We start from the raw sequence: 12,307 nt of genomic DNA, 5'->3' as shown, positions 1-12,307 counted from the left end.
GAAAAGACCCTGATGTTGGGAAAGACAGAGGGCACAAGGAGAAGGGGATGGCAGAGGATGAGATGGTTGGACAGTGTTCTCGAAGCTACCAGCATGAGTTTGACCAAACTGTGGGAGGCAGTGGAAGACAGGAGTGCCTAGCGTGCTCTGGTCCATGGGGTCACGAAGAGTCGGACACGACTAAACGACTAAACAACAACAACAACATCTGTAAATAGCCAACATAGGAGCCAACTCCTGGGGGCTGAGGGGGCTCCAGCCCCAATAAAATATTTGAGTGGGTAGCCCCCTCCCAAAGCTAATGGCCATTGCCATTCAAATGATGTGCGTGACCATGTCATGTGTTCGATTATGCAGGGTGGGGCTTGGCTGAGCCCCACCCCCCATATTTTATTCAAGATGGCACCCTTGATAGCCAAGTAGGGTTGCCAGGCTGGCAGCACCCCAGACCCTGAGATTTGCTTGTTAAGAAAGATCGACCCAAAGGCGAGTTGAATCTGCAGCAGCCGAGGAGGAAAAGGCAGAATAAGTTAAATGTCGTTGTTTGTGATTTGTGTGGCTCAGTAGTGCCATATGTTCCTTGACTGCTTTGTCTAGCGCGCACACATGACAAAAGATAAAGCAGAACTTCAGAAAGTCCAGGAGCAAAACAATTGCACTTCTGAGGTGCGATGCAGTTGGTGGGTCTGAGGTGGAAATGCTGACTCATCTATATTGACTTTATCCCAGGAACTTACCAGCGCTTCGGAAGAAAGGGCTGTATATTTTCTCTCTATCTTCCCCTTTTCACCCTAGAGGGGTTTGGTCAATTAAATGCAAATATTGATATGCCTTGACCTTTCTAAGCTGCTGCTAATCTTATTGATTGCACTTTTCACTCTCTCAAGTGACTACAGTTCTAAGGCTACAGCGAATGTGATTATTATATTAGATGAACAGCTCCTTTCTTAGTTGTATTGGTATTTTTCAAGAAAGGGAGGCTGAATGAGTGTGCTTTGCATAATGGGTTGCCAAATGAAATATGACAATAATGATGGCTTTAAAATTAAAAATGCAACAAGTAAATTGGATTAAGGTTATCAATCAATACAGGAGAAAATTGGGGAGGGGGGGGGAAGTCCTCTGAATTGCACTACCAGAATAAGTAATCATTTATTTCAATGTCCTGCTCCCAGAATCTCAGATTTTCCCCTTTCTTTCTTGGATATTAGTTTTGTACTTTAGAAAAAACCAATCTACACATGTGAAGATCCCCAGAGACCATAAACAAACAAACAAACAAACAAACAAAACAAAACAAAACAAAACAAACACAGGCTTATCATTAACAAATGCAGTCCTAACTGAGCATCGAACTACAGGTGATGTTTAACTTGCAATTGAGTGTCTCTCTTAAAAATGGGATTGGGCAGCCATGGGGAGCATAGGTGTGGGATGAGGGAACTATCAAAATGGTGGCCATCAAGCCTGTCATCTCTGATGAAATTTACCCTCCTGACCTAAATAGCATCTGGTGGCGAATTTACTTTGGGACCATAATATGGGGGGAAAGGATTGGATTATGGTCCTAATCCTGATCGTCGCCACCCCTTAGATTTTTAAAAGATTCATGCAATCCCAGTTTATGCATTTAAAATCACACTTGGTTTGCCCCTTATTTATTATTGGTCAAGAGATGTAAACACTTTTCTAAACTCAAAATGGCAACACAGTCCATGTTTTTTCTGACCTCATGCATAACGTACCAGAAAAAGAACCCCAAAGTCTACCCTAATTACACTTCCATGCAGTAAAAACAAATTATCCACTGTGTAGACACCACAACATGAGCAAAAAGCAGTACCTTTTTTGTGGCACCCATTTGGAACAGCTGTCTCAAGGATTGGTTTCTCTGGGAGCAGAATAGGAGTCTCCTAATATCACTGAACTCCTGCCAACCTAGCAGTTCGAAAGCACATCAAAGTGCAAGTAGATAAATAGGTACCGCGTTTCCGTGCGTTGCTCTGGTTCGCCAGAAGCGGCTTAGTCCCAGAGTTGTCCGCGACTGGACCTAATGGTCAGGGGTCCCTTTACCTTTACCTTTTAATATACTGAACACCCTTAACAAATTGTAGCTCCCATAATTTTTTGGGGGAAGGCATGACTAATAGAACGTTAAATGCATTTCATTTCATTTCACTTTTAATTTGCATTCTGCCTTTCTGTATTACTAAACACAAGGCATTTACAAGCTGAAGAAACAACAAAATAGTCAGCAAAGGTAAAGGGACCCCTGACAGTTAAGTCCAGTTGTGAATGACTCTGGGGTTGCGGTGCTCATCTCGCTTTACAGGCCAAGGGAGCCGGCGTTTGTCCGCTCTCCAGGCAGTTTTTCCGGGTCATGTGGCCAGCATGGCTAAGCAGCTTCTGGTGCAACGGAAGAAGAAGAGTTTGGATTTGATATCCCGCTTTATCACTACCCGAAGGACTCTCAAAGTGGCTAACATACTCCTTTCCCTTCCTCCCCCACAACAAACACTCTGTGAGGTGAGTGGGGCTGGGAGACTTCAGAGAAGTGTGACTGGCCCAAGGTCACCCAGCAGCTGCATGTGGAGGAGCGGAGATGCGAACCTGGTTCCCCAGATTATGAGTCTACCGCTCTTAACCACTACACCACACTGGCTCATTCACTGACACCAGAACAGCACATGGAAATGCCATTTGCCTTCCTGCTGGAGCAGTACCTATTTATCTACTTGCACTGGTCTGCTTTCAAACTGCTAGGTGGGCAGGAGCTGGGACAGAGAAACAGGAGCTCACCCCATCGCGGGGATTCAAACCGCCGACCATTTGATCGGCAAGCCCAAGGCTCAGTGGTTTAGGCCCCAGCGCTACCCGCGTCACACACTTAATAATCTGATCCAATACAAAAAAGTCATAATAAATTTAAAATAAGCAACTTATATCAAATAAAGCATTATTCGACAATCCACTAAAATCTAATAGTAAACTGTAAAATTAAATATCAGAAAAATAGTAATCAAACAATGGAAACAATTAAACTTAACAATTGCAACAAACAATTCCTAAACTATAATCAGTAAAAATAACAGCAAGTCACAATGCATAAAATACCACAAAACATCCAAACCTATGTAAAAGGATCAAATTGAGAAATAAGGACACACAATTATTATTTTTTAAATATCCTGGAACTGCATGTACGCTGTGAATGTTCAGTCTCATATATGATTGGCTGTGGATCCCTACTGTCTATACGTACCCTAAACTTAACATAACACAATGTGCAGTTTCCTTATGCAGAAGTGATCACCATTTAGGAAAAAATGTATGTAAACCAGCCCTCAGCCGCTGACACATTTCCATAGCTGCGAGGGGAGGCACGCTTGTTAATGCTGTCTAAGGTTATCGCGATCTTTTTCTGGGTGGCGTGTGCTATGAAGCTTTATAATTTAACCAGTAATCCAGCAGAGCTGAATGCAATAAGCACAGTGGTGTGCTTAAGTATTATGAATGTGTCAGGATGATGAATTCACTGTAACAATATCACACCAGCGGTAGGGTGTGCAGTTGACTATATCTCAATCCATCACTTTCAACGTAATCTTGGAGCCCCAGATGGGCAACTTTGGGGTGGGGTGGGGGGGGGTTGATGGGGAGGGCGAAGGAGGGAGCAGGCAGATAATTGCGGTTAATACTTGCTTGATTTAATTGTGATTGCCTCAAGGGCAAATAACCAATGGGTTCGGGAAGCAAAGTTCTTAGTAATAGAGTTAACCTGCAGGTTAAGAATTGCCTGCAAGACACGCAAAGGGAGCTGGATGAGGAACAGCATGAACAGATCCCATTAAAAGAGGTGCTAGGAACATCTTAATTTGACAGCAGCTGTGTTTTTTTAAAACCTGCAGAAATCCTAGCATTGCTGGGAAGAGGGAGTTCGAGAACCTAAGGGGGCCGGAAGAAGTGTGCTAACCTGACCCATCGCAAAATAAATCCAAAAGTGTACATGCTGTTACATGCTTGCACCCTAGTTGACTTAACAGAGTGTACCCAGGTCCTGCTTTCTTTGGAATGAGGTCCCTGGAGATTTATTGGCATTTTATGAGGTGTGGGTGGGTTTTTTTTCTACACATATATCTGGGATGAGCATAGGTGAATGTTCATAGTTTGAAACACGCCAACAGAGGTCTCAAGAGTTTGCTGCTCCACATAGATGCTTTAGCTGAGATTCCTGCATTTTAGACTAGATGACCCTGATCTTTCCTGTGGAACACCCTCCCACCAGATGTCAAAGAGAAAAACAACTATCTGACTTTTAGAAGACATCTGAAGGCAGCCCTGTTTAGGGGAGTTTTTAATGTTTAATAGATTATGGTATTTTAATATTCTGTTGGAAGCCGCCCAGAGTGGCAGGGGAAACCCAGCCAGATGGGCGGGGTATAAATAATAAATTGTTGTTGTTGTTGTTGTTGTTGTTATTATTCCTGTGTCTTCCAGTGTGTGTGTGCGTGTGTGTGTGTGCGCGCACACAAACACATGCACCGACATATGATGGTGCATTAATGGATAATTTGAAACTCAGGAATGTGGAACAGAACTGCAAAAGCAGCAGAAGCGGAGGAAGGGGGTGCGGTGGGGGCAGATCGCCCCGGGTGTCTTTACTGAGGGGGGTGACATTTGGCAGTTGTGGGCGGGTGGCATGCCAAATGTCCACCATTGGTGGCCTGCTCTGCCCCTGGCTGGAGGGCATGCATGCCGATCCGTGCACCTGAGCGGCTATCCTGTGCCTGGGAGGGCATCTTCTGCCCCCTACCCCCTTGGGAGCGCCCCCCGGGCAGCGTGGGCATATGCTCTGCCGCGGCACAGCAGCAAATTAGATTAGGTTGTCACTGGTGAGTCTCTTTGGCAGTTTCATGTTTATTTCACACCATTAAGGGAGCCCTGACCATTAGGTCCAGTCGTGACCGACTCTGGGGTTGCAGCGCTCATCTCGCTTTATTGGCCAAGGGAGCTGGCGTACCGCTTCCGGGTCATGTGGCCAGGATGACTAAGCTGCTTCCGGCGAACCAGAGCAGCACACGGAAACACTGTTTAACTTCCCGCCGGAGTGGTACCTATTTATCTACTTGCACTTTGACGTGCTTTCGAAATGCTAGGTTGGCAGGAGCTGAGACCAAGCAACGGGAGCTCACCCCGTTGCGGGGATTCGAACCGTCAACCTTCTGATCAGCAAGCCCTAGGCTCTGTGGTTTAATCCACAGCGCCACCTGCATCCCAATTTCACACCACAGTCGTCTTTTTATTTTATTTAAAGTACCTTAGTCTAAAGGGTGGCTAATTATTTAATTGCCTGAATAGTAAACATTGTCATAAAAAAGTTGTTTCCTCAAGCAGGCAGGAAGAGGGAAATCAGTGCGATGGCTGAGGCTAATTAGAGCTTCCTGAGCAACTGGGCTTTCCTAGTTTCACATATCAGCCGATTCAGGTCTCATAATTATTGTGGGCAGGGAGGTCTTGCACACCAACCCCACTTCCCCTCAAGATTTGACTTTTAAGGAAAGGGATGTGAAAATGCACCGGAATGTGGGGGGAAAGTATTCATTTAATGCAAGATCATTTGTTGTTGTTGTTTAGTCATTTAGTTGTGTCCGACTCTTTGTGACCCCATGGACCAGAGCACACCAGGCACTCCTGTCTTCCACTGCCTCCCGCAATTTGGTCAAACTCATGCTGGTAGCTTCAAGAACACTATCCAACCATCTTGTCCTCTGTCGTCCCCTTCTCCTTGTGCCCTCCATCTTTCCCAACATCAGGGTCTTTTCCAGGGAGTCTTCTCTTCTCATGAGGTGGCCAAAGTATTGGAGCCTCAGCTTCAGGATCTGTCCTTCCAGTGAGCACTCAGGGCTGATTTCCTTAAGAATGGATCGGTTTGATCTTCTTGCAGTCCATGGGACTCTCAAGAGTCTCCTCCAGCACCGTAATTCAAAAGCATCAATTCTTCGGCGATCAGCCTTCTTTATGGTCCAGCTCTCACTTCCATACATCACTACTGGGAAAACCATAGCTTTAACTATATGGCCCTTTGTTGGCAAGGTGATGTTTCTGCTACCCTCTGCTTAAAGGGGATTCCTAAAGTAGATGTTACTACCCCCAGGGGGTGGGATTACCTGGGGTCGGTGCTAAGATGCCCGTGGGTGGCAGGCGCTGGAGGTGTAAATGGCTATCAGACATTGAAAAGCTGGTATCATTGGATCAAGTTCATCAATTTTATTGAATTAATTAAACTAATTGCTTTTAATTGGATTTCCAATGAATGTGCAATGAATTATGCATCTTATTGTGTTATTACCTTCCTTAGTGGGTTGTGCAAACCTCTATTCTGAATAATGCTTTTTATGGGGTAAAATGCTTCTATAGGATATATGCTTCCTGAAACTAAGGAGGCGGTGACCCGGAAAAGTTTGGGAACCACTGTCTGAAACAGAGCTGGATGAAAGCTCACAAAAACATGTTGCCTTGAAGCACCCACCGCCCACACGTATTTAACTTGCCCAGATGCTAGTTCTTGGAAGAGGGCTTTTATAAATTGCAAGATGTAATGCACATCCCTAGATGATGAGATGAGCGCACAACCCTAGAGTCTGGCAAGACTGGCCCGTACGGGCAGGGGTACCTTTACCTTTAATAAGGGACGCGGGTGGCGCTGTGGGTAAAACCTCAGCACCTAGGACTTGCCAATCGCATGGTCGGCGGTTCAAATCCCCGCGGCGGGGTGAGCTCCCGTCTTTCGGTCCCAGCTCCTGCCAACCTAGCAGTTTGAAAGCACCCCCGGGTGCAAGTAGATAAATAGGGACCGCTTACCAGCGGGAAGGTAAACGGCATTCCGTGTGCTGCGCTGGCTCGCCAGAGCAGCTTCGTCACACTGGCCACGTGACCCGGAAGTGTCTGCGGACAGTGCTGGCTCCTGGCCTCTAGAGTGAGATGAGCGCACAACCCTAGAGTCTGTCAAGACTGGCTCGTACGGGCAGGGGTACCTTTACCTTTACCTTTAATGCATTTCTGCGCTCAGATCCAGTGTTGGCCAGAGGGTATGTTGCAATGGGATCTCAGGGCAAGGGAATTTCCAGGAATGAAGAATATCAGGCACCCTCTGTTATCTTTCCAAGAAGAGGAAATGTGCTGTATGTGTAGGAATCCTTACGAAAAATAAACACAAGCCAACCTGCTTTGTTCCTTGAAGAGGTCCCTTGGTGTTTAGCAATGTTCCTTTCTGAAGTAAAACCACGAATCCCCATTTGTGATAAATTAGCAATTGCCCTTTGTTTGTTTTAGCAGGGGAGGGGAATCTCATGCTGCAAATCACCCGTTTTATTACACTGGTAGTGTCGAGAGCTGTCAGCATCATTTAAAGGGGGCAGGGTGGAAATCCATAGCAATACAATATCACTTTAATGATTTAAGAAAGTAAACGCGGCGTCGGAGACAGTTTCCCAACAGAGCTTCTGCCATGTGCCTTGATAGGGAAGGGAGCGCCGTGGCGGGGATTGAAATACCTTGCCTTGCACATACACGTTTTTTTTAAAAAATTATTTTATTTTATTCGAAATTTTTAAATTTCCCATACAATTTCCCCTCTTCCCCTCCCTTCCCACCCCCACCCCCCCGGTTGAGGCTCTGGTTGAGGCCAGCCTAACCTCCCTGTGGCCTTGGATCTCCAAGATGTTTTTATTTGAAGACCGTAAGGTCCTTCGTGGGACTGTCAGGTGTGCATGCAGGAGCCAGGCCCTGTGACCCATAGGACTTTGCAGGAATGGGGGCTTCCTATGTTTGTTCTGAAGATGCAAGGCACGACCACACAGGTGAGGCCGATTGGTAACTCACAACACCTGGTGGCAAGAGCCGGGAAGGGATATAAGGTCAGCATTTCCCTTCGGCTCTTTGCCACAGCAACATGTTCCCTGCCTTGCTTCTCGATCCTCAGACCCCTGACTTTGTGATTCCTTGCTTCTTGATCTTCGGATCCCTGACTTCGTGACTCCTTGCTTCTTGATCCTCGGACCCCTGACTTTGTGACTCTTTGCTTCTTGATCCTCGGACCCCTGACTTTGTGACTCTTTGCTTCTTGATCCTCGGACCCCTGACTTCGTGACTCCTTGCTTCTTGATCCTTGGACTCTTGGCTTCTTGACTCCCGGCTCTCTGACCCTCGGACCCCTGGGTTCCTGGCTTCTGGACCCCCGTTCCTGCTCCCACCCCGCCATCTTGCCCACGGTCCTGACGTCCCCTGCCGGGACTTCAATCGCCCATGCATCAGACCATGACAGGGACATACCACATTGTGTGAGTGAGTGGACAGCAGCTGATGTCATTCTCCTCCTTGCCTTGCACCCATAAACTCATTCCAGATAGTCAAGGAAGGGCCAGAACAGTGGGGGCTGTGTCAAAGGAGGTCGTAGCATTGGAATGGGCGTGGGGTAGGTGGGTGGGTGTGGAACTGATCCAAACTGGGTGTCAGTGCTTTTTTTCAGGGGAGACACAGGGGTTCGCATACCCATAAACATTTTGTGAATCTTTGTACTTTTGTCCATTTACTGTATTTATTTCCCCCGATTTGAACTATGTAATGGTGATTTTTCTTGAGTCAATATGAGAGTACAGTGGTACCTCGGGTTACAGACGCTTCAGGTTACAGACTCAGCTAACCCAGAAATATTACCTCAGGTTAAGAACTTTACTTCAGGATGAGAACAGAAATCGTGCTCCGGTGGCACGGCAGCAGCAGGAGGCCCCATTAGCTAAAGTGGTGCTTCAGGTTAAGAACAGACCTCCGGAACGAATTAAGTTCTTAACCCGAGGTACCACTGTACCCCTAATATATATATATATATGAATGAAAAAAGCACTGCCGGGTATAGTGATTTTGCATCAGTTGATGTTGGCATCCATCCGTCTCAAGAGACAGCGGAGTCCTCCTCTGGGGGAGAAGTCTCACCACTGGAGAATCACAGTATGTATTTGCGTTTTTATGCTTTAAACCCACCCTGTGATCCTTGGATGAATTGGTGGCATAGAAATTTAAGAAATAAATAAATATTGTAAACAACCAGAGCTGTAGGTGCTTCAGTGGGGTGAGCCAATCCAAGTTCTCCCCCCCTCCCTTTGAATGGTGCCCTTGATGTACGTACAGTTCAGCCATCTTGTCCTTTTTGAACGTCTGGGCGCTTCCAGGCTACTGTTGTTTCTGAGCAGGATTCAACCACAAATGCAGGTTGGGCCATTCAATTTGGGGAAACCTGCAGCGATGGAAAAATGCACCAGAAAGTTTGGGAAAACAATTGCTTAATGCAACGTTGTATAACTGTCCTGCAAAATAATACCGTGGTAGCTCGGGTTACAGGCGCTTCAGGTTACAGACTCCGCTAACCCAGAAATAGTACTTCGGATTAAGAACTTTGCTTCAGGATGAGAACAGAAATTGTGTGGCAGCAGCGGGAGGCCCCATTAGCTAAAGTGGTACCTCAGGTTAAGAACCGTTTCAGGTTAAGAACGGACCTCCAGAACAAATTAAGTTCTTAACCTGAGGCACCACAGTAGTAGTAGTAGTAGTAGTAGTAATGGCACAATGACCAGACTTTGTGCAAACAAATCAAGATTTGTGCTTAATAAGCAGGTCATTTGGCAGTGACTCCAGACTCACTCAAAGGGCTCCTTTTGCAACTAGCACCTTCTCTTCAATAGCATGTGGCAATGATGCAAATTTGAAAGGCATTTGGTACACTCCTCTGCTCTTGGCATCTCCTCCCCCCTGCTGCAACCCCCCCCTCCCCGATGTGGGCTGCCTCATGATTAGAACAAACCAGCTTGCTTATGCATTCACAGTGCATTTCAGATACAATACATACTCTTGAATCTGGTTATGGAGACTTTGTCTACAAGCTTTGGAATCTATTTAACACTATTTCTCTATTCCCTTTAGACCAGACGATAAATCTGCCGCATCCCTTTTCTAATGAATATTCCTAGGAGGCGAAGGGGCTTGTTTTCCATCCTGCTGAATCTATGCAATCCTTTCTCCTCCCCTTCTCCTCTACCCCTGACCAAAATAGAGAAGTTTTGCTCTTACGACAGTCATAGTCACAGCAAGGCTAAGGCGCAGGATTGGAAATATCGCCTCGAACATATATGGCACAGAATCTTGAGAAACAGAAATGTTGGGTTAAATAGAAAGATGCTTTTAGTCTTCATGTTAGTTTGCAAAAATGTGCTGCTTTTGAGATGCAAGCTGATATTACTAGAATACCGTATTTTTCGCTCTATAAGACGCACCAGACCACAAGACGCACCTAGCTTTTGGAGGAGGAAAACAAGAAAAAAAATATTCTGAATCTCAGAAGCCAGAACAGCAAGAGGAGATCGCTGCACAGAGAAAGCAGCAATCCCTCTTGCTGTTCTGGTTTCTGGGATAGCTGCACAACCTGCATTCGCTCCATAAGATGCACACACATTTCCCCTTACTTTTTAGGAGGGAAAAAGTGAGTCTTATAGAGCAAAAAATACGGTAATAACAGAAGTGGGATTGTCATCTGTTAGGGATTCTTTAAGCTGTGATGCCTTCATTGCAGAGGGTTGGACTAAATGGCCTTTCAACTCTTCAATTATTTGGTTTCAACCTGATCCAACCTGCTGGTGATTAATTTGGTACATGCTTAAGTAGCGTCAGGGAAGAGTAGCCAAACTGCTCATTGGTTATACTTAAACATTTTTTTAAGCTCATCATATACTATGTTCCAGAATCAAATGGCCAGGGACTCTACCGAGCCGATTTCTTTGCTGCCTGTGTTGCCCTCCCTGCTCACATGTTGCCCTCTGTCTCCAGCAAGGCGCCTAAAATTTGGGAGGCAGAGAAAGGGAAGGAGGAAAGTTAAGGCTGGTGGCCACCGGGCACCCAAGTAGCAAGCCTCTGTGGGTGGCTTGCGAAAGCCCGTCTGGGGACCCAGAGCGCCTGCTTGCTTTGGTACCATGGCACCTTAAGACTTTGACGACGACTCCACTGTCAGACGCTGGGCAGGAGGGCGGAGGGTTGGGGTGGAGAGCCGCCCACAGCACAAGAGTCCACCGCGGTGCTTCAACCGACGGACGGGCTCTTTCACGGACTCAACTCTCTGAGCCTGGCCTTGGCTGGGGAGGGCAGGGTATAAATAAAAATTACAGTGGTGCCTCGCAAGACGAAAAGAATCCGTTCCGCGATTCTCTTCGTCTAGCGTTTTTTTCGTCTTGCGAAGCAAGCCTATTGACAGCTTAGCGGATTAGCGCTACAGCGGTCTAGCGGCTTTTTGCAATCAGCTGTTAAGCGGCTTATCAGCGGATCAGCTGTTAAGCGGCTTAGCGGCTTGGGAAAAAGGGGGGGAAAGCGAAAAAACCCTGCGGGAACTCACAAGATTTTTTCGTCTTGCGAAGCAACCCCATAGGGAAATTTGTTTTGCGAAGCGCCTCCAAAACGGAAAACCCTTTTGTCTAGCGGGTTTTCCGTCTTGCGAGGCGTTCGTCTTGCGGGGCACCACTGTATTATTATTATTATTATTATTATTATTATTATTAACTCTCAGGCCCCGGACTCTCGGCCTGGCACCCCTGAGAGCCCGGTGCCTGGGTGCCCTGCACCCCTAGCGCCTATGGGTAAGATGGCCCTGATTGGTCAACTCCAAAGCCAAAATGGGGCCTGCCAGTTTGCCTACCAGACCAGCGCAACTCATGGCATTTCTGACGGATTTGACTGTGGGCGCTCACAGCAAGCAGAATGCAATATCATAAAACGCAAGCGAGGGAAAGTTGCTGCAAAGGCAATCACTCTTTGAGCATTAAGCATTCTTTAGAAATGCATTTCAAGGCTTGAGTTTTCCTTACGCGATCACAGCAGTTGCTGTGTGTGTGTGTGTTGTTTTTTAGGAGGAAGAGAATAACTTACATCAACACCAGTTGCCTTAGTACACGCTGGGGAAATACTCAATGTCTCATGCTGTTGTTTTTCCCTGATCAGTCCTTGATCATCTGAATGCCCCCGTTAGACATCAGCAGCGTGTTCCTATTTTGCTCCATTCTAGTGCAGCAGGGTGGAACTGATTGTTTCTGCAAACGGGAAAAGAGATGGAAATGCAGATTTATTTAAATAATTTAAAGTCCCACACGGCGGTATGTGTTCGACATGAAAATGAGCGGCATGGAGCTATCAAAGTAATGTTCCCTTCCAGGTTAGTGGTCATGATTCCATTAATTATCAATGTGCTGCAGTTTAAATCAGATAATTCAAA

Source organism: Podarcis melisellensis, assembly GCF_964234715.1.
Source record: "Podarcis melisellensis genome assembly, chromosome: 9".
In the NCBI taxonomy this organism is placed as follows: Eukaryota; Metazoa; Chordata; class Lepidosauria; order Squamata; family Lacertidae; genus Podarcis; species Podarcis melisellensis.
This window is presented reverse-complemented; position numbering follows the sequence as displayed.